The sequence below is a fragment of the Anser anser genome, assembly GCF_964211835.1.
Source record: "Anser anser genome assembly, chromosome: 11".
Taxonomy (NCBI): domain Eukaryota; kingdom Metazoa; phylum Chordata; class Aves; order Anseriformes; family Anatidae; genus Anser; species Anser anser.
In genome coordinates, this window is record NC_139732.1 from 13,025,067 (window position 1) to 13,043,825 (window position 18,759).

An 18,759-nucleotide genomic window follows, 5' to 3' on the forward strand; every position below is an offset into this window, starting at 1 on the left:
CTGAAGGCCTTGGGGCTGTCAGTCAATATTTCAACCTTATTATTCTTATATTTTATTAGAAGGGCATGTGCAGATGGGGCCGTGTCTGCCTGCGGCCGTTCACGCTGCAGGAGTGAGGCGGGAGGGCAGCCGGGGAGCTTGGCCGTGAGGGGGCTTGGAGCAGGGACGTGCCCTGGTTGGTGGCTCCTTGGGAAGCTGCGGCACACTGGAGCACACTGCTTTCCTTCTCCCCCCAGTACATGGCCTTCTTCGAGTTCAACAACCGCCTCGAGGCCATCCTGAGCAAGGCATACATCTACAGGTGAGGGGAGCAGCTGAGGAATCATTTATGGGGCGGAGAGATATTCATCACTATTTATCACAGAGGAAAGAGGTTCGCTTCGGTGCACACCAGTTCTGGCTTTCCAGCTTACTTCCCCGTGTCGCTGTACTTGCTGACACAGGTAGTGGTGATGCTCCTGGCTGGCCTTTTCCTCATCCGGGCAGACACAGAGGGGTGCATGGCTCCCAGAGCCCACGGCTGCAATTGCCATCCCAGCGTGGGCAGGGGTACTGGCAGCAGAGAGGAGTAACTGGCAGACACAGCACTTTTTCTTCCATTTCCTGAGCTGCAGGAGGGACCGGCAGGAGCCTAAGGACATGCTGTGGGCCTAGCATAAGCAGGACCTGTGCTGTCTGCACGCAGCTCATTGCCTTGAAGCTCCTATTTGCTGTCACTTGTGATGCCAGGGCAGATCTCATGTGTTTGTCCCAGCAGATGCCGTATCTTCATATCCCCTCCCCTCCTGTTCCCTCCTTTTTTTTTTCCTTCTTTATTTTTTTTCTTTGCAGAGTGATTCGGACTACTGCCTATTTGCTGTACAGCCTGCATGTGAACTCCTGCCTCTATTACTGGGCATCAGCCTACGAAGGACTGGGCTCTACCACCTGGGTCTATGATGGGGAAGGAAACAGGTACAAGCCAAAGCTCAGGTCCCCATGCAGTACGGCACACTGTGATGAATGGGGGCAAGAAAGGAGATGGTTGGATGCTGCTGGGTTCATAAAAATCTCTGAGGAAAGGACTGGGGAGTCCCAGGAGAAGATGTGGAGCCAGCAAGAATGACAGGGACAAGAGGGATGGGATGTGCAGTATTACAGTGTGCTCAAGATGAGGAGGCTGTGGCTGGGCTGAGGCTGAAGGGAATGGTGTGTTGAAGAGGCTGAAAAATTGTGAGCCTAGTGCTAGGGAACAAGGACGCCATGGGGAGAAGAGAGCACTGCGTATGTTCCCATATGAGTACTTGGCTCATATTTGCTGCCAAAGATTGCTGCCGAGTGATTAATGCCCACAGCTGTGTGTTCCACAACACAGGCAAAATAAAATACCAAATAACATTTAATTAATTTAGCACCATTCTCCTATGCAGTAAATAAGAGTTGGCTGAAAAAAAAAGGATTGTGCAAGTGCATTAAAGGCTTAGCGTGAGGTGTAGGTGGGGACAGTGACTGTCAGCCTCCCAGCCCTAGTGCTGGTGTTTCCTACCTTTGCAGCACTCAGCTTACCATGGCAATTTTGCGGCTATATAGTTATTTTGTGTGATACACATATGTGTATCTACCTCTAGGTATAACATCCAAAGGAGTGCACAAGACCAATGAATCAAGAATTCACTTGACATCTCCAGAGTCCTATGCCAACAAATTGCTCACAAACAATTTTTTCCCCTGACTGCTTCTAAAAGTGTAAATGTTGCTGAAAATATGTTGTTGGTTTGTGGCAGTGAAGCTGAAAGAGGCAGAAAACATGCGTAGCCAGAGCAGCTGAGCCTCCTATGTAGAGGTTTCTGGTCTTTCCATCCCCCTGCTCCAGAAGCACCTGGGAGGGAATCTGCAAGCCCCTTCATTTTCTCTCCATCACCCACAATTACTTTCAGCAACGGCTCTGGCTTGCTGTGGCCAGAGATGTGAGCTCAGTCCTGAAGGGTGAAACAGGTCTTAATGCCAGAAACATGATCAAGCTGCCTCCTCTGCTCCCCCCAGTTACATCCGCTGCTACTACTGGGCAGTCAAAACCCTCATCACCATCGGGGGCCTGCCAGACCCCAAGACGCTCTTCGAGATTGTCTTCCAGCTGCTGAACTACTTCACGGGTGTCTTTGCTTTCTCCGTCATGATCGGGCAGGTGAGTGGGAGCCGCTGTCCCAGGATGCACACAGGGTCTCCCCGCCTTGGGTGGGGACAAGCTCAGTGGGGTTGGTCCACTGAGTTATTGCCAGGTTTGTCTTCCCCATGCAAGGGCTCTTTACCTGCTCAGCATCAGCAGAAGACAAAAAGAATTTGGCAGATGCTGAAAAACCCTTGTCAGGACACAGCATATGACCATGCTTGTGTTTCTCTAGACTGCTTAACCTGCGTGGTGGATAGATGATGGCAAATAAACTCTCTCTTCCCACTCTTTCTGCCATTCAGATGAGAGATGTGGTTGGTGCTGCTACTGCTGGGCAAACTTACTATCGGAGCTGCATGGACAGTACAATTAAATACATGAACTTCTACAAAATCCCCAAAACTGTGCAGAACCGTGTCAAAACGTGGTACGAGTACACGTGGCATTCACAAGGCATGCTAGGTAAGAGCCTGCTTCAAGGGTCAACACCTTCATCACCCTCATGCTCCACAGGTTTCACTACAGTTGTTCGTCTGAAACGTTTTTGCCAAACAGCAGCCCAGCAAATAGCACTACGGGTTTGGGTGGGGGTGGGGGTTATTTATCTCTTTTCTGGGCACGTGGGCTGCCAGTGGGACATGGAGCCATGGTGACCTGGTGTCCCCTGCAGCACAGTGTCCCCACTGTGCCGTCCCTCCTGCCACTCACCCCATCCCCGCTGCCAGGGAGCTCTGGGCACCGAGCCATGAATGGGGAGAGCAGGAGCTGGCTCCTGCCACCGGCCACTGGGCACCAAGGGTGTGCTCCTGGAGAAAGCGCTGAAAACAGCTGGTTTTCTGCTCTTCATCCCCCAGATGAGTCTGAGCTGCTGGTGCAGCTGCCGGACAAGATGCGGCTGGACATCGCCATTGATGTGAACTACAACATCGTCAGCAAAGTGGCCCTCTTCCAGGTACCCTGGCAGCGCATGTCCTGTCCTGCAGTGTGCCTCCCCACTGGCACGGGCTGACCGCTGTTGGCTGTGTTTTGGCTCAGGGCTGCGACAGGCAGATGATCTTCGATATGCTGAAGCGGCTCAGGTCGGTTGTCTACCTGCCGAATGACTACGTCTGTAAGAAGGTACCGAGCCATCCAGATGCCTCCCTCCCCTCCTGGTGGCACGGCCGGGCTGTGCAGTGCAGCACAGGGCAGGAGCTCCATGGCGCAGCAGGGCTGGGCCCAACCTGCACCGGGCACAGGGGTGCTCTGGGCAGGGCAACTGGAGCAAAAATGTCCTTGGCTGCAGCTCACCTCGTGCAAAGCCTGACCCCTTCTACTGCAGCCATGAACGGCAGGAGAGCTGGGTGTGGAGCTGGAGGAGGCTTTGGGGTCAGGTGTGGGTGCTCAGCAGTGAGCACCATCTGGATAAAGCAGCTGGAGAGCTTGCGGAAGGGTGAAAGGTCACAGGGGTTTCAGCGTGGTGTGGGGCAGGGCATCCATAATAAGGCCTTTGTTTCAGGGCAGCTCGCATAGCACCTGTCTCTGTTGCAGGGAGAGATCGGCCGTGAGATGTATATTATCCAGGCTGGACAAGTGCAGGTGCTGGGGGGACCCGATGGCAAAACCGTGCTGGTGACTCTGAAAGCTGGATCTGTGTTCGGAGAAATAAGGTCAGCGAAGCACTGCCAGGGAACCAGGGAGATAAAGCCCCTGGACTTACAATGGTACAGCAGCCATTGATATGCCATGGGCACTTCCCATCCTGTACCAATTGGTAACACAGTGATAGCATTTGCCTCCCTACAGCCCACCGTAAGTGGGACTGGTTTAAACTGCACTGTGAAAACTTCTGTTTGAAGTGACCTGTTTGGCAGGTCATTTTTTGTGTAGTATTTCATGCCAATGTTTCACAGCATTCTTTAGAAATTAGGCTTGGAAGATTTCATCATGGCTAAAAATTAAACTCTGAGTCCTCTGAAAGAGCGAGGTGGAGGCACGCAATGGGAACAGGGAGGTTTTAGGTTATGAACAGTATGCTGAGCTTGTTATTAGCGGCATTCACATCTCTCCGTGTTTCATTCAGCTTGCTGGCAGCAGGAGGAGGAAATCGGCGAACAGCAAACGTTGTCGCTCATGGATTTGCTAATCTTTTCATTTTGGATAAGAAGGACTTGAATGAGATTTTGGTGCACTACCCAGAGTCTCAGAAGTTGCTGCGTAAGAAGGCCAAGTGAGTGTGAGCTGCTTGCCAGCCCGTGTGTCCTAAAATGACAGAGCACGGGTTTGAAAGTCATGGGGAAGATTTCTCTGCCCTCAGCTGCAGCCAAGCATGGGTGACCACTCAGCACTTGCCCTGCCAAGGAAAACATGGCTGGTGTAGGGCTGCTGAAGTGCAGCAGGGACCCCGTGCTGCTCCTGCCATGTAGCGTGTGTGCAGAGCAAGGGACGTGCTGGGACCCATGCTGCACGTCTAATGGTGGTGTTTTAATCTATAAAACCTCATCACTGAAAGGCGGTGCAACTCAGGAACAAATAAGGCCACAGCATATTCATTTGGAAATCTGTTAACGTATTCCCTCTAGTTTTTAGCACTACTCAAATTTGTTATTCTGTTCTTTCTAAGGTGTAAAAAGTCCCCATTCTTTAAAAGTCTGACTTTTCCTGCGTTACAAAATCCCAGCTAATATAATATATTCCTGGAATGAAATAATCTCTTGTTCTCCTCACTGTAGGAAAATGCTGAAAAACAACAATAAACCCAAAGATGTGAAAGGACAGCCTGGATCTCCGCTGATCATTCCCCCAAAGGCTGACACGCCGAAGCTTTTCCAGGCGGCCCTGGCTGCCATGGGGAAGGCGGGAGGCAAAGGGCGTCTCGCGCACCTGCGGTGGAAGCTCCAGGAGCTGAAGGCAATGCAGACAGCGCAGGTCAGTGTGGGGAGGTCAGAAATTCGGCTGCTTTGTGGGGTGATGAGTGGCTGCATTACCACTGGCTCCAGAGCCTGAGCTCATGTCTAACCTGGGCAATAGGAAAACCAGCCTCTCCGTCCTTCCTTTTGCTTTTCTCCAAGGGTGACAGCAGAAGAGCCACTGAAGGCACCTTAAAGAAATTAACTCCGGTCATCAGAGTTTGGAGTACTGTAGACAAATGGATGGGGGTATCCAGCAAATCACACACAGCCTCCATTTTCCTGCTGTCTGGTCTGGAGGTTTGCTTTGCAACAGAAAGGGGAAGCACATTGACTTTTTGCTGAGCTATTTGACAGCACTAAGCCTAACTCTAGCTTGCGGCTGAGGTATAACCACAGACTAGCATTTCTTCCTTGCCATGGCTATACAGCCACTCACAATTCATAGATATGCCGGCAGGACGGGGGGTGATGCTGGCACCCAGCACCCACGGGGCAGTTCCTGCCTGAAAAGCTTTGGCAGCAGGATTTGGGCAGTCACAGCAGCAGGCATGCTGTCCTTCCCACTCTGCACAGGCTACGGGGAAACTGCCTTCACCTTTCAATCATCAAGTGAAAACAGTGGTAAAAACTGCTTACTGGACTGGTAAAAACAGACTTTATGTCCATGCAGTCGCTGTTGTTCCTCTTCCCAGCATGGAGCTATGCAGGCTAACACATCTGAACATGTAAAGCCAGGGGGTGAAACAGCAGCTGATAGGGAGTGCCCTGTGGCCTTGAGGCTGGTAAATATCTAGGGAGACACCAAACACTACTGCATTTCTGCAGTCCTTCACAGAAGCATGATGAAGTTTCAGGCTACTCAGTGCTTGCCAGTAACTGATAGTGGGTTATCAGCAGCTCTGAGCAGGGATGCTGCGGGCTCCATACAGTCACGGCAGCAAGACCTGCTGGGGGGGGGGGGCACACACATCAGAGCTGGTAGGGTGGCGGAACCCCTAGAGCAGGATGTCCCTCCTCAGGGCACGTCCCTACACCAGCTCTCTGAGGCCACTGCAGCTTCGCTCTGACGGAGCCAGGGCTTGAGGAGGGGGCAAGTCTTGAGCTGCCCTTGCATGACAACACCTCTGCAAAACCTTTACCAAGACAAAATCTTCCAGGAGCAAAAGGTGCTGGCATGCAAGAAAGTTTCATTGCACTCATCCTGTCTTACCTCACCTCAAGGTATGAAGGCTGTAATCCAGCCACCTTTCTCACAGGGATCATCTTGGGCAGCAAGGTGAAAACCCCCACGGTGAGCTCAGCGCAGTGAAACTCCCCCAGACACCTTTGCACAGCACAGATGACAAGGTTTGGGGTGGTGGCTGAGGACCTGCCATGGACAAAAGTTTCCTGATGATGATTTTGCCTTTTTTTGGATATTGCAGGATCCCAGTTTCAGTCCAATCCCACCGAAGTCACCAGTGCACCGCAGATCTCCTACTGCTTCCCCCAAAGCAAGCACCCCTCCGGGAGAAGAAATATTCTCAAAATCTTCTGATAATTTAGTCGCTATCCGTGTGATTTCAGCAGCGCAGGAGGACGAAGAAATACTTGCTGCTGAGATTTCGCAAAAAGAAGAAGAGGAAGAAGGGAAATGAAAAATAAGCGGATCTGGGGGCTGGTGGCACAAGTAGGAATTGGACAAATGCCTCAGGTAGAAGCTTTTAGTTGTTAATGATTCCTGCACAGTCGTTGTAGGCTTCGCTAGCTAAGTGCTGCAGATGGGCTCTGCCTTTCTTCTCTGCTTAGTCCTTCACCCACTGTTGTCAAAACCCTTTGCCAAATGACCCAGAACTATACAAGATTCCTGTGCTCATTCATGAATAGTCCCTATATATATCAGGCCAGCCCTCTAGCCTTGAGATCTTACAGAGAGGGAGCGCAGAAGAAAAATCGCTCTTTACAGCCCTGAGTGGTTAATGAGTGTGTGTTCAGATAAAGCATGAGGTTGTTCACCTCCAAAAGCTGAGTCACTGCACGGCCAGAAACAAACACCAGAGGAAAAAAAAAAAAAGTAAGAAAAAAAAAAAAAGATTCCTTTGTTGGACTTCAGGCAGCGGGAGGGTGACTCATCTGGAAAGGATCTGGACTCTGCTCGTAAGCCAAGCACAGACCAAGTTGTGCAGGCCCACAGGCCGCCGCAGCTCCCTCAGCCCTGGGTGCCCTGGCACACTGTGCCTGCTGCCGCCAGCAAGCACTGCTCGGGGAGCAAATCCTGGCTGCTTCCAGCTGCCCTCCAGCTGGGACAGGGCAGAGGAGCGACACAAGGGCTTCCCCAAGCCAGTACTGCAGGGTCAGGCCAGAGTCCGTGGCGTGCAGAGCAGCGTGTGCATCCTGGGCGCCGCAGCGACCTGCTCCAGCCCCAGCGGTGTCTCCAGGCCCATGGTCATGCTGCTGTCTCCAGGTCATGCTGCTGGCTCTCAGCCCCTTTGCCCCCCGGGGAAGCTGCTCTGGCCCCATTCCCGCAGCAGCTTGCAGCGACTCTTTCTTTCCTGTGGAGGAAGAGATGTGGCTGAGGAAGCTTCAGCTGCTCAGCAAATACCAACAAGTGCTGCAAGTTTCACGTGTCTGCCTGTGACACATCCCTGGCATAAGGGTGGCACACCCACCTGGGTCCCTGGGAAAACACCAGCTCCCATCCGAATTCTGCTGGCTCATCCTCATGTCATGAGGGGTTTTCCTACCTTTCCTACTCAGCTTTTTTTTCCTCTCTTGGAAAATAAATGGGTTTCTGTGGTGGAAAGAGAATATATTTGTGTTAATTGGTGATGGCTTGCTCTCTTTTAAACAAAACTTCAAGGAATTCCAACATGCCGCTTGGGCATCTGAACCCACCACTGCCCTTAGCGTTGCAGAGGAAAATCTGACCTCATCCCCACCTCCCTTAATCTTTAGTGATTTGCAAGTGCTTTTCAGTATACAAATATTTAAATAAGCAAACCAGGAAACGTGGCAAAGTCAAACCAGGGTTCTGATTTGCTGCTACAATTTGATATAGCTTAGAAAAAACAGTTTACATCAAAAGTGTGCATAACGGCTTTCATAATCCACTGTATCTACAATAAACACCCCTTAGATTACCACCATTTTCTGTGGATTTATTTCAAAATTCCGGTTTTCCTTCTCCTGCCTAAAGCAGAGTAGACGTGCGTATGGGAGGTATGCTTTGACACTTAAAGCTGAAGGACGGGAGCTTTTCCCTGTGCCTGCCCCACTGTGCAGATCTCTACCAGCAGCTTCCAGTCTGAGGGTGCCAGCAGTGCCTTGGCAGCTCCGGTATTCCAGCTGCACTTGGCACCCTCATCCCTTCCACAGGCCCTCCCTCGGTTTGGCTGGAGCAACCTGTGCCCCCTGCTCCCAGCCCTTTTGACCTGTCCTGGCCCCAGAGCCATGTCCTGGCACCAGCCGCCTTACCCCGATGCGTCCACAGCAAAAGGGAAGTTCACTTGAAGAAAAACTCTGCCTGAGTGGTTTTGGGGATTGCGACGCAAATATTTTCTTCAAAATCAGAGTTTTGTCCTAGGAAGTTAATGCAATGCTCAGACTAGGTTTAAAAACAAGGAAACAAACAAAACCAAAACCAAAGACCTCTCTGGGGAACGCCCCATTTGAATGAGAAAATACCCTCCTGGGATCTTCATGGACTCAGATGGGGAGAAAGGAAAAAAGACAATCGATTTTGGTTCACAGATTTTCCGGTAAGTTTTCCAAGACATAAAGCTCACAAAACACTAGCAGTAGAATTTATATACTTTTTTTTTTAAGTCACCAGTAGGAGACAAAATTTCTTAAGTGATAAACACTTGCATGATTATCTTAGATTTCAAAATGCAGCATTAGACAATAATGGAAACATAACTGGCAATTCTGGAACACGTGAAGATTTAAAGCTAGCCTCCCGTGGATCCGTTTATGGCTTTAGTTCTTCAGAGATTATTCCCCAGGTGATAATTAAGGTCAAGGTGGGGCTGGGCTTACAGCCCAGCTCTACTCGCTGGGCAGAACTGTTTTGAAATGGCAGGCGGCCATGTGAGCTCAGGAGCTGGGCAGCTGCAGGCTCATTTAGTGCCTCTGCTGTCTGGGGGGCTTGTCATAAATCATCTTTCTGCTGCATTTTATAATTCCATTCATTTACCACACGGTGCTACCTTCCAGTTTTGCTACATTTGCAATGGGCTTCCTTTGCATTGGTTCCTATTAAATACCTTAGAGCACACATTTACCCCAAGACTGTTGTTTCCACCACCCTTGTAATGTTCCTGATTGATTTTGCAACACTCTATATACTTTACTGCATTTCTTATTAGCTTTTGCTCATTCAGTGGTGATGTGACTCGACTGCTGTATTGATTTGATATGACATACATCCTCTAACAATATTAATGCAGAATTTGGGGATCTGTCTGTGCAGTTGCTTGTTGCCAGCCCAGTGCCAATAGTTGCCTTGGAAATTCTGCATTGCAGTCTTCTTCCTGACCCGTGTTTCTGTCGTTTAACAACTGACTTCTCAGAGGCCCATGGGCACAGAAACTAGCTATTCTTGCAACAGGATTTCAGCTGTTGCTGCTTTTAAGAGAAGTCATTGGCACAGATAAGTGTTGAAGGAAAAGTAGAGCTTGCTGTTGTTGGCTCTGTGTGAATGAGTTAGTTTTTGCCTCAATATCACAAGCAGTATCTTTGCTGGAGGCTTTGTATACTCATTTTCTGTGTGGCCTATGCTGTTATATCTTTCAGAAATGTGGCACTAATTTGATGTTCTGTATAGAGTCTAAGAAGACAAATGTCTCAGATAGAAAGATCAAGTTGTAAAAGGAATAATATAAACCAATACAGATACCTTACTGTTTTTGTTTTCCTATGGATAGAAACAGAGTGGGTATCTTCTCTATTTATAGTTAAAGCAATCTTTTAAAAAGATTAAGTGCAGTAGCAGGCTAATCACTGATAAGGTTATAACAAAAGTAAAAACAAATAAGCAGGTCTAGCTATTAGACTTCGATCTAGAAAGAAATAGCAGGACAAATGGAAAGCCCAGTTAAATGGCATTTAATTATAAAGCTTGAAATAAAATTAGGATCTCCATGTTTCAAGATTAAAGTGCTTAATGAGGAGAACATACTCCTAACACTGTGAACTACTTTTTCTGCATATATTTTTTTTCCATTGCACAGATCTACTTTGATTCTTGCTTGCAATTAAATCTCCCTGACTCCGTCTTACCTTGGTTTAAATGGAGCTGAGATCCATCTGATTTTTTCTGCCTGGATGTGGTGCTGTGCTGAAGCACAGATCTCATTTTAAGTGCAGCAATAGTTATACTGGAATTAACACCCAGGAAAAAAAAAAAAGCCAGGCCAGTGGTTGGGAACGGGTGAAACAGGGTGATGCATTCATCGGCAGCAGCTGCTTTAGCTCGGGCAGGATGACCTTCTTCTTTTTCATCCCTTCCTCATTTACTCGTTCTCATTTGGGGATGAAACTTTCCAAGTCTGGTTCATGCCCAAGGGTCAATGTTTTAGGGGGATCTGAGCACTATCCAGTAACTTGGTTTTGAGTCATCTGAAGTCAAGCTGAGATATGTAAGTTACTTCACAGATTTTTTCCCCTTTTACAGGTCACTTGATACACGTGAAGAGCTGGAAAAGCTGAAAAAGTCAAACAGCTAAGCTCTACAAACTTTCCTTGGTTAAATTAGAAGTATTAGGCTCAGGGGTGGGATGTAAGCAACCAAAAAAGCGTGATAGATCAGATAGAGAGGCTGCTGCAGAGGGATATCCCGCCAGCCCCAGGCTGCAACCTGCCGGCACGGCACGGCACGGCACGGCGTGGCACAGCACAGCACGGTGCCTTCCGCTGCGTGCAGCCGCAGTTCCCCCGCATCCTTCTACACCCCAGCACCCCCCACATCCCAGCCCATGGCTCTTCCAAGGTAGAGTCTAGAGCTCCAAATTTGCAAGCATCAGGTGGAACATGCCGCTGTGTCCTAGCAATAACTAGAGGGATGAGGACCAGCCAGACTAGTTGCTCAGCCCAGATAAGAGGCTCTTTCATTCTGCAAAAATACCAGTACCACATGCAAATCTCCCAGCTGCCATGGTAACTGGCTGGTGCGGCGTGCGTGCAAGCACAGGGGCCAGCGTGGCTGCCTCTAGAGCCAGCCCCACGACCACCACTGAGACGGGACGTGCGGCACCGGCAGGGCTCCTGGTGTCCCACAACAGGGCGCACAGCTGCACGGGACAGCTCCAGCAGCAAAACCCAGGCAGCCCCAGGCAGCGGGGAGAGCGCAGGGGAGGGCGCGCAGCCCTGTCTGAGCAGCACCTGCCGCACACCAGCACAAGGCCCTGCGTCAGGCATCGGCTCCGGGTTTTGTGAGTTCCTCGCTGGCAGCCTGGAATCTTATTATGAAAGTGATAAATGTGTGCTTTAATACGTGTAGCATGCTTCAATCTGTGCAGCATGTGTATGCGACACGAAGGATTCAGCTTGCTTGGCAGACAGACCAATTTCCTGTTTTTCTGGCATTTAGAACTGCCTTGACCTCCTGGTCCCATCACTTTTAACACTAACGCACTTTTCATTAAGGTGTTTTCCTGCACACTAATTATGTTGGTTTTCCTTTTGTAAATTAGCCTGATATGATCTGTGTGTCTTGGCAAACAGCCTCCAGAACAGTAACCAAAGTCTTTTTGTTTGATCCTTGTTTACTTTGCAAATCTCCCTGGTTTTACTTTTCTGACTGCCTTCTAGAAAGCGTCTCCCAGCCTGAGTGTTCTTATAGATTGGAGGGAAATGGGGCTTTGCAGCCTTCCTTCCTCCAGGAATGGGAGAGGTTTCAGTATTTCTGAGGCCCTTGGGCTACACCACGGGCATTTCTCCCGCTGCTGTCCCCCAGTCCCCTCCCTAGTCCTATCACCACGCGCCCAAGCCCAGCTGCGCAGGGGAGGCGCAGGTCTGCACCGAGCTTGTAGTGGGTAGTGGAAAAACCCAGCTGATGCCCTCATTCCTGGTCAAGAGACATCTTTTTAACTACAGCCAGTACTCAAAGCAGCAGACCTGATCCCATCTAAATCTGGTTATCTGCAGAGAGAGTCCACCTGTCTGCAGAAGCTAAGACACAAGTTGTATCAGCAATTTGCCTGGGACTAACAGTGCCTGGGGAGGGGACAGGCTTTAATCTACTCTCGCTTACTTAATGCACTGGCAGATAGGAGTGGAGGGGAATTGCTCTCTCCGTTTCTGTTGTGGATTTGGCAAAACCGGAAGAGAAATTCACCTGCAAAGTGACGCAGGCAGCATGGCATGGGTAGTGTCCTCTGCCCTTGCTTGCTGAGGGCACAGGGGGCCAGTGAAGCAGCCCCCAGGCTGCACGTCAGCCCTGGGGACCCTTTTGGGGCCAGGAACCCTCAAGGAATACCACCCAAGCAAAAGCATTTTCTGCTCTCCCTCAGCGGAAGAGGAGAACCAGCACCATGCATGCGCTGAGCATCCTGGCAGCGCTGTCAGTGCTCGGCTGGAGCAAGGGGAGCAAGCGGAGGAGATGGGCCTGGGAAGATTCGCAGGCTCCAGGGAGCGTCCCCGCCTGTCGTCCTGAGGGGTGCCGCTGCCCACCTGCTGGCAGCACGCCGAGCCTGGCTGGCACCAGGGGATGCTTCGGAGCGACGGGGCCGGGAGAAGGGCTGGGCCTCCAGGTGAGAGGCGGCGGCGGGGTGGGGGTGATGCCGGTGGGCGGCTGGGCAGCCTCTGCTCAGACAGCACCTGCCTGTGATGAAAACCTAAAACCCTCCTCTAGAGCTGAGCAGTTGTCATGAAATATGCATGGATGCTTGTACATGGGCTCCACACGTATTCTGCGGCTCTGCTTCCCAAGGGGATAATTAAGTGTCGCTCTTCATCTGGCGATCACTTCAAGATCAAGGCAGTGGATACCCAAATAGAGAAGCATCCGCTGCAGAGAGCCCTGGGCCCATCTTGTGGTCCTGAGCGTGGTGCTCAGCACGCTGCCAGCGCTTCGGCCCTCCCCCTCCTCTGGGAGTTCTTCCTTCATCTCACCCTTCTTATTTTCTCCCCCATCACCTCTGTAGGACCCCAGAATAGACCGGAAAGCCCAGAAAGGTTTGCATGAAAAAGGCAGCAATTTGGCAGTTGGCTTGGCTTGCAGCTTGCTGTACCAAGGAGGTTACACAGGAGGCAACCCCCGTGGTGGTGGCACGGCAGCCAAACAGGGAGGGATTTCCTCTGGTTCCTCCTGCCACTTCCAAGCAATTCCTGCAGCACTGCTGGGCACAGAGGACTTGCATTCGCCTTTCCTGCCTGCCTCCCCTCCCACTGATCTCTAAGGCGTGTACAAAGAAATGTGGGTGCAGGTCCACTGCTGCTCGTAAGGACAAATTAAACCCTCTCACACAGCACTAAGTGAAGTGCCCCTGGCAGGCAGCAGAGCCAGGAGGCATCAGGCTGGTTGGTATTCACTGAGCACGCACCATGGAAGTTTTCTGTTGTAAATCATCACTGTGTGTCTCCATGATGCTCAGCTTTCTTCAGACATTAGCATGGAGGCCAAAACAGGGAATTTAAGTCTTTCTTTAATTGTCTCATGAACTTCCACCAGTGTCGCCAAAAAGCAGAAGGTCTTCTTTGGGTGTAAAATGTCTTGGAAGGAAGAGCTTTATTTACTGCAATTTATTTGCAGTTTGAAGATCTTGTAGCCTTCTGCGAAAGAAAGACATCTCTGAAAGCACCAGTGCAGGAGCAAGAAATTATGCTTTCATTTTTAAACAGCATGAGTTTCTGTGCCAGCTGCATATCAATTTGTGTGTTATTTTCCCACGGTTGGAAGAGGAAAAAATAAATATCCCTGTACATTTCTGGCATGCAGATTCATGGATCTTTTTGGCAACCCTTCCTATTAATTTTGTGCAGCTTTCTGCACCATTTCGATTATGCCCTAGAGCTGCCCAGTGCAGGTGGGTGCCCAGGAGGCCCCCGGGATGGGGGAGGCTGCAGTCAGCCCTGCCTGGCTCACTGCAGCTAGGTGGTGACAGATCATGCTAGGACTGTGCAAACTTGTCTGGGTATCCCTGAAATCTCTGCAAACACATGTTAAAACCCACCTGAGTGGTGCCAGCATCAGGCCACCGCTGTGGGGCTCTGAGCCATCCTGCAGTCGCATGCACGGTGCGGATGTAGGGACATGCATTATATATAGCAGGCATGAATAATACATGGCCAGGTAAGGTTTCTGTCCTGACCCCCCAAGGCATATTGTGTCCCTGGGTGAGGGAGCACTGAGGGCCTGGTGGTTGTGGGCACCCGCATGGGGTGAACTTGCAATGGGACTTTGCAGGCAGGTCAACATCTAGCAGCCAAAGCTGGTCAGCAGGAAGGTGTTTAACTCTGCCTAGGAATATCCTGCCTTGCTTACATCTCTTTGTTGCGTGCAGCTTTCACTTTGCAGTCAGAGAGCAGCTGAGCCATCTCGTGGCTTTTCCTCTGCTGCAGTATTTCCCTCCACCTGTCCGCACTGACTGTGTGACCATCAAAGCATGTCCCTCTTCCCTTCTGAGACCCTCACCGATTTACCTCGGTGCATTTGGGCCACATGTCCTTGCATAAATCTGTGGCAGCTAAACATCCAGCCCATATATTTAATGAGCTGTGCCTATACCCAAACCCGCTGCCTGTTACTCGTGCAGGCTGTGCATCCCTCCAGCCCTGGCACAGCGCTGCTGCTGACGTCAGCTTCAAAACTCTACGTTGTAAATTATTCAGATCTACTAGTTTAGCTTCACGTCTTCTCCAAAATCAAGCACACTTCTGAGGGCACTGAAAATAAATGGTTTTGCTGAGGACAGAATGTATTTTTAAAGGAGATCAATGCTATCACTTTTGCCTCTGCAGAAGGAACCCTTATGCAGCTTTTGCACGCCCTGGCACTTGTGTCTCCTCACCAGGCAGGGTTAGGTGCTCGGCAGCACAATGGGGTCTTGCCTTCACAGAGAAAACAATGGCAGAAGAAATAAAACTCTGAAAAATTCCCAATCACCCACCTGCAGCTTCTATCCTTACACAATGTTTTTATTAATGAGAACTGTAGGCAGCACGGGGGCCCTGAGCAGGGGGCCCAAGGGGGAGGCAGGTGGCCCAGCACCCCCTGCTCAAGGCATGGAATCCTTACAGCGCAGGGTTAACATTCACTTGCTGGGTAAAGCATCCCGGCCTGAAATCGCTGGGTGCCCAGCCACATGCAGCACGGGTGCACAGCAGCCAGCATGGCATCACGGGCAGCCTCAGTCTCGTCCGGGCTGTTTTGTGCTCCTCAGTCTCACTTCTAAGAGGTGCTTTGCACGCAGGAGCCCTGACTGCCCAACACCATGAAACACGACTGAGCTGGTGAGCTGTTGTGCGGGGTGGCCCCAGCAGGGCTTTGCTCAGTGGAGGCTCAAGCCTGCAGCAGTGAAGCCCAGCCCATGCCTTACCTGGAGCTTTCCAAGAAATGTAACAGGGTGAAAAGGCTGGTGAGAGGGAGGCGAGACGGCTGGGGCTTCGTCCACAACCTCTGCAAGGCAGGTTGTGGATCTTTTTTCTACCTGAACATGAAAGGTCGAAAAAGATGTCACTGTTGTCATTTGCCTGGATAAATATTCAATTTCTGGGAGTTTTGCATAGGCGCCTGTGGCCATTGAGCATGAGGGCAGCCCGGAGGCTGTGTGGGTGTTGCTGGTTGGCCCTGGCTGCGTGCTTGCGACGGCGGCTTGATGCCACCTTTGCAACGCCCCTCACCAGCCAATGTGCTGCGCAGGGCTCAGACCTGCCCTATCTCAGCATCAGAGCCTCTGGGTTGAATTAATTCAGTCTGTGAACTCTAAAATGAGTACAAATTTCTCAGGAGCATGCTAAGACTTAATTAAAACTTGCTAAAGAGCTTGGATATCTTTGTGTGAAATACAGATGGAGGAATGCAGGGTTTTGTTATTGCTTTGTTAATCGTTTCATGTAGGCTTGGCTGTGCTGCAGCAATGCAGAGAAATCCCCTTGTTCGGGGCTCTCAAGGAGGAGCAAAATTATAATAATGAGCTGGGTTATAATTAATTGTTCTCTGAGGACACATTCTTATTACATCTGATGCTTCTGGTGGGAATTTTCTACAGGGAGCATCTGAGTACACAGGCAGCTTCAGGTATGCTCCTGCCTGCATTTCTGGGCTGATAGTGGCTGCTATCAGGTTGCTCGAAGGGAGGGGAGGGGGGAGTTAAACTTTTTCTAGAATTTTTTAGCTGTCTCCCTGAAGGTCTTACATATGTAGGTTAAATATTTGCTTGGGGCAGAACAAATGACTAATGCAAAAGGCACCAGTCAGTGATGAGTTTTGATCGCTGGAGCTTCCCTTAATCCATCGCACTCTGTTGGGTAAGTAAAATGCGAATGAACCTGCCTGGCTTAACAGCCACCTTGTTTCTCTGTATCCGAGGGGGCTCTGAGCACACACACTGGATGAAAATGGGTCTAATAGCTCTGGGCAGGCTTCCCTCCTGCTGTTCTCCCAATGCAAATCGATCCTTCTGCTGGTCCAACTGATGCGTTTGTGCATTTTTTTTCTTGAGCTGGCAGCTGAAACAGGGATGTTTTCAGATATGGAAAAGGCCACTCTAAAAGCAAGAGCTGAGCCTGCCGGCCTTGCTGGCTGCCCACGAGCTGCCGTGTTTGAACATGAAGAGAAAGCAAAGGCAGCGCTCACCTGTGTGCTGCTCAGAGCTGTGGCCACGCTGTGACTAGCTGCACAAGTGAGCAAGCCAGAGCTTCCCGACACACCACAGCGCGTCCTCGAGCTGCTCATGTTGCACGACCCAAACCCAGCACAGCTGACCAACGTCTGCCCGTCCCTGTGGCACCCTTGGCAAGCTCCCATGGCTGGGAGCGCTTAGGTCGCCCTCCCACCACGGCGTGCCCCACAGTGAGCTGCTGGGCACTGATTTAGGGCTGACGGCTATCGATAAATCGAGCCTCCCTGCTACCTGCCGGGCAGGCAGGAGGGTGCTGCTCGCTGCCAGTCCTGCCGTTTGCCATGGTTCCACTGCCTGTCTGCAAAGCGGTGTTTCTAAAAATGCCTTCAGTGGTGTTGTCAGCAGGGGCTTGCTCAGGTGCTGGCTGGGAAACCAGAGGCGTGAGAGCCGACAAGAGGTCAGAGTCTCGCTGGGCAACCCAGGCCAGCGCAGCCGCAGCCCCACAGAGGGGCACAGGGGCTGGCCGCACGGCTGCCTCTACCCACAGGGCTCCCCACAATCTGCGGTCCCCTGAACCACCTAGCCTCGCAGCTGGTGGAAGCAGAGCTGTTATTGTGCTGCCAGTGTCTGTCCAGCCCCGAATGGCCACGTTTCTTGATCCCACACAGATGTCGCTGACCCTGGGGCCACCCTGGCTTTATGGACACATCTGTATTTACAGTAAAAATTCCTGTGAGCACAGAGCCTGGCAGGCGTGAGCAGGTTAGTAGCGTTGGTCTCACTCCTCAGCCCCACGGGAGCAGAGAGAGCCGTGCAGCCACAGCTCTGGGAAGGACATCGCCTTGGAGGTGTCCTTGGAGCGCACAGAAACGTGCACGGCCTTATCGTTTGCTGGTGGTGGCATGTGACGAGCAGCCCTGCGCAGGAGTCCCCTGCTATCAGAAAATACGATGCCACATGGCATCCTCCACCACGCTCACGACACCCCAGCTGCAGGGTGGTGAACGTGCCTGTACCGCGATGGCGGGATCTCAAAGGGAAGAGCCCTACAAAGGCTGCCGAATGTAGGCTGGCTTTTTAAGAGTTCAGCCCCAAATAACATTCCCCTTCAGGCTGAGCTTTATCTGACTGGCACATACACCAGGACTTGTCACTGGTGCACGGGGCCTCTGGGCCTCACCTTCCCCTCTTAAAACTGGCCCCAGGATGGTGGGGGCAGCTTTTTAGTGCCAGCAGCTGACATTTTGAATGTTGCTGCTGGTACAAAACACCATTTCAGATTTTGCTACATGCTTATTCACTGAGTTATTTTTCTGAACTGGGGAAATTCACAGATATGCCTTGTTAATTTAGACTTATTTAATGTAATTGATACAACTTATGTGCATTGCATAATTGCAATACCATTAAAAACCTGACGCATTCAAAAGGCAGGAAATTACTTACTGGTTAAAGTGATTTACATAAACATTATTTTACCCTTACAGCTCATAAATTAAGTCAATGACAAGATGGAATTACAGTTGCTATTGGAATGTATAAAGTAACTTTTCGTCTGTCAATATTATCGCCAAACCAGACGAAGGAACTGCACAGATAACAGTATATTTATGCAAATCATCACAACTAATTGTTCCTCGTCTCTTCAGATTTAGTATTCATGACAAGGCTGTGCATGCTGCATATGATTTACATGAGTTACTTTCACTCTGCTGGCAACAGACTTGCTGTGCCTTAGCCTAGTCTGCATGTTTCTTTCGCAATTAGCAACCAGAGGGTGCTGAGCAGTCCCAAGTCCAGCCCATCGCCCATCCCAGCTCTATCTGAAAGAAATGCAGGTGAGGCAGCACTGGGGGAATGCACCCAGCGTTGCCTGAGCACTGCCCCCCTTCAGCCTTCCCCAGAGCCTCCTGAGCAAGCGTATCCTGTTTAGCTCAGCAACCCCTTTAATTACCTG

At 50.7% G+C, this 18,759-nt stretch overlaps 1 long non-coding RNA gene across 1 annotated transcript; it reads right to left on the reverse strand.

Annotated features, from left to right (window-relative positions):
- Positions 1 to 6,904: 6,904 nt before the first annotated feature.
- LOC310879798 lies at positions 6,905 to 10,397 on the reverse strand. Its single transcript, XR_014571117.1, has 3 exons — positions 10,300 to 10,397; positions 7,689 to 7,810; positions 6,905 to 7,571 (listed from the first exon to the last, which is right to left on the reverse strand). It is a non-coding gene; the product is annotated as an uncharacterized lncRNA (long non-coding RNA).
- Between the last annotated feature and the right edge of the window lie 8,362 nt (positions 10,398 to 18,759).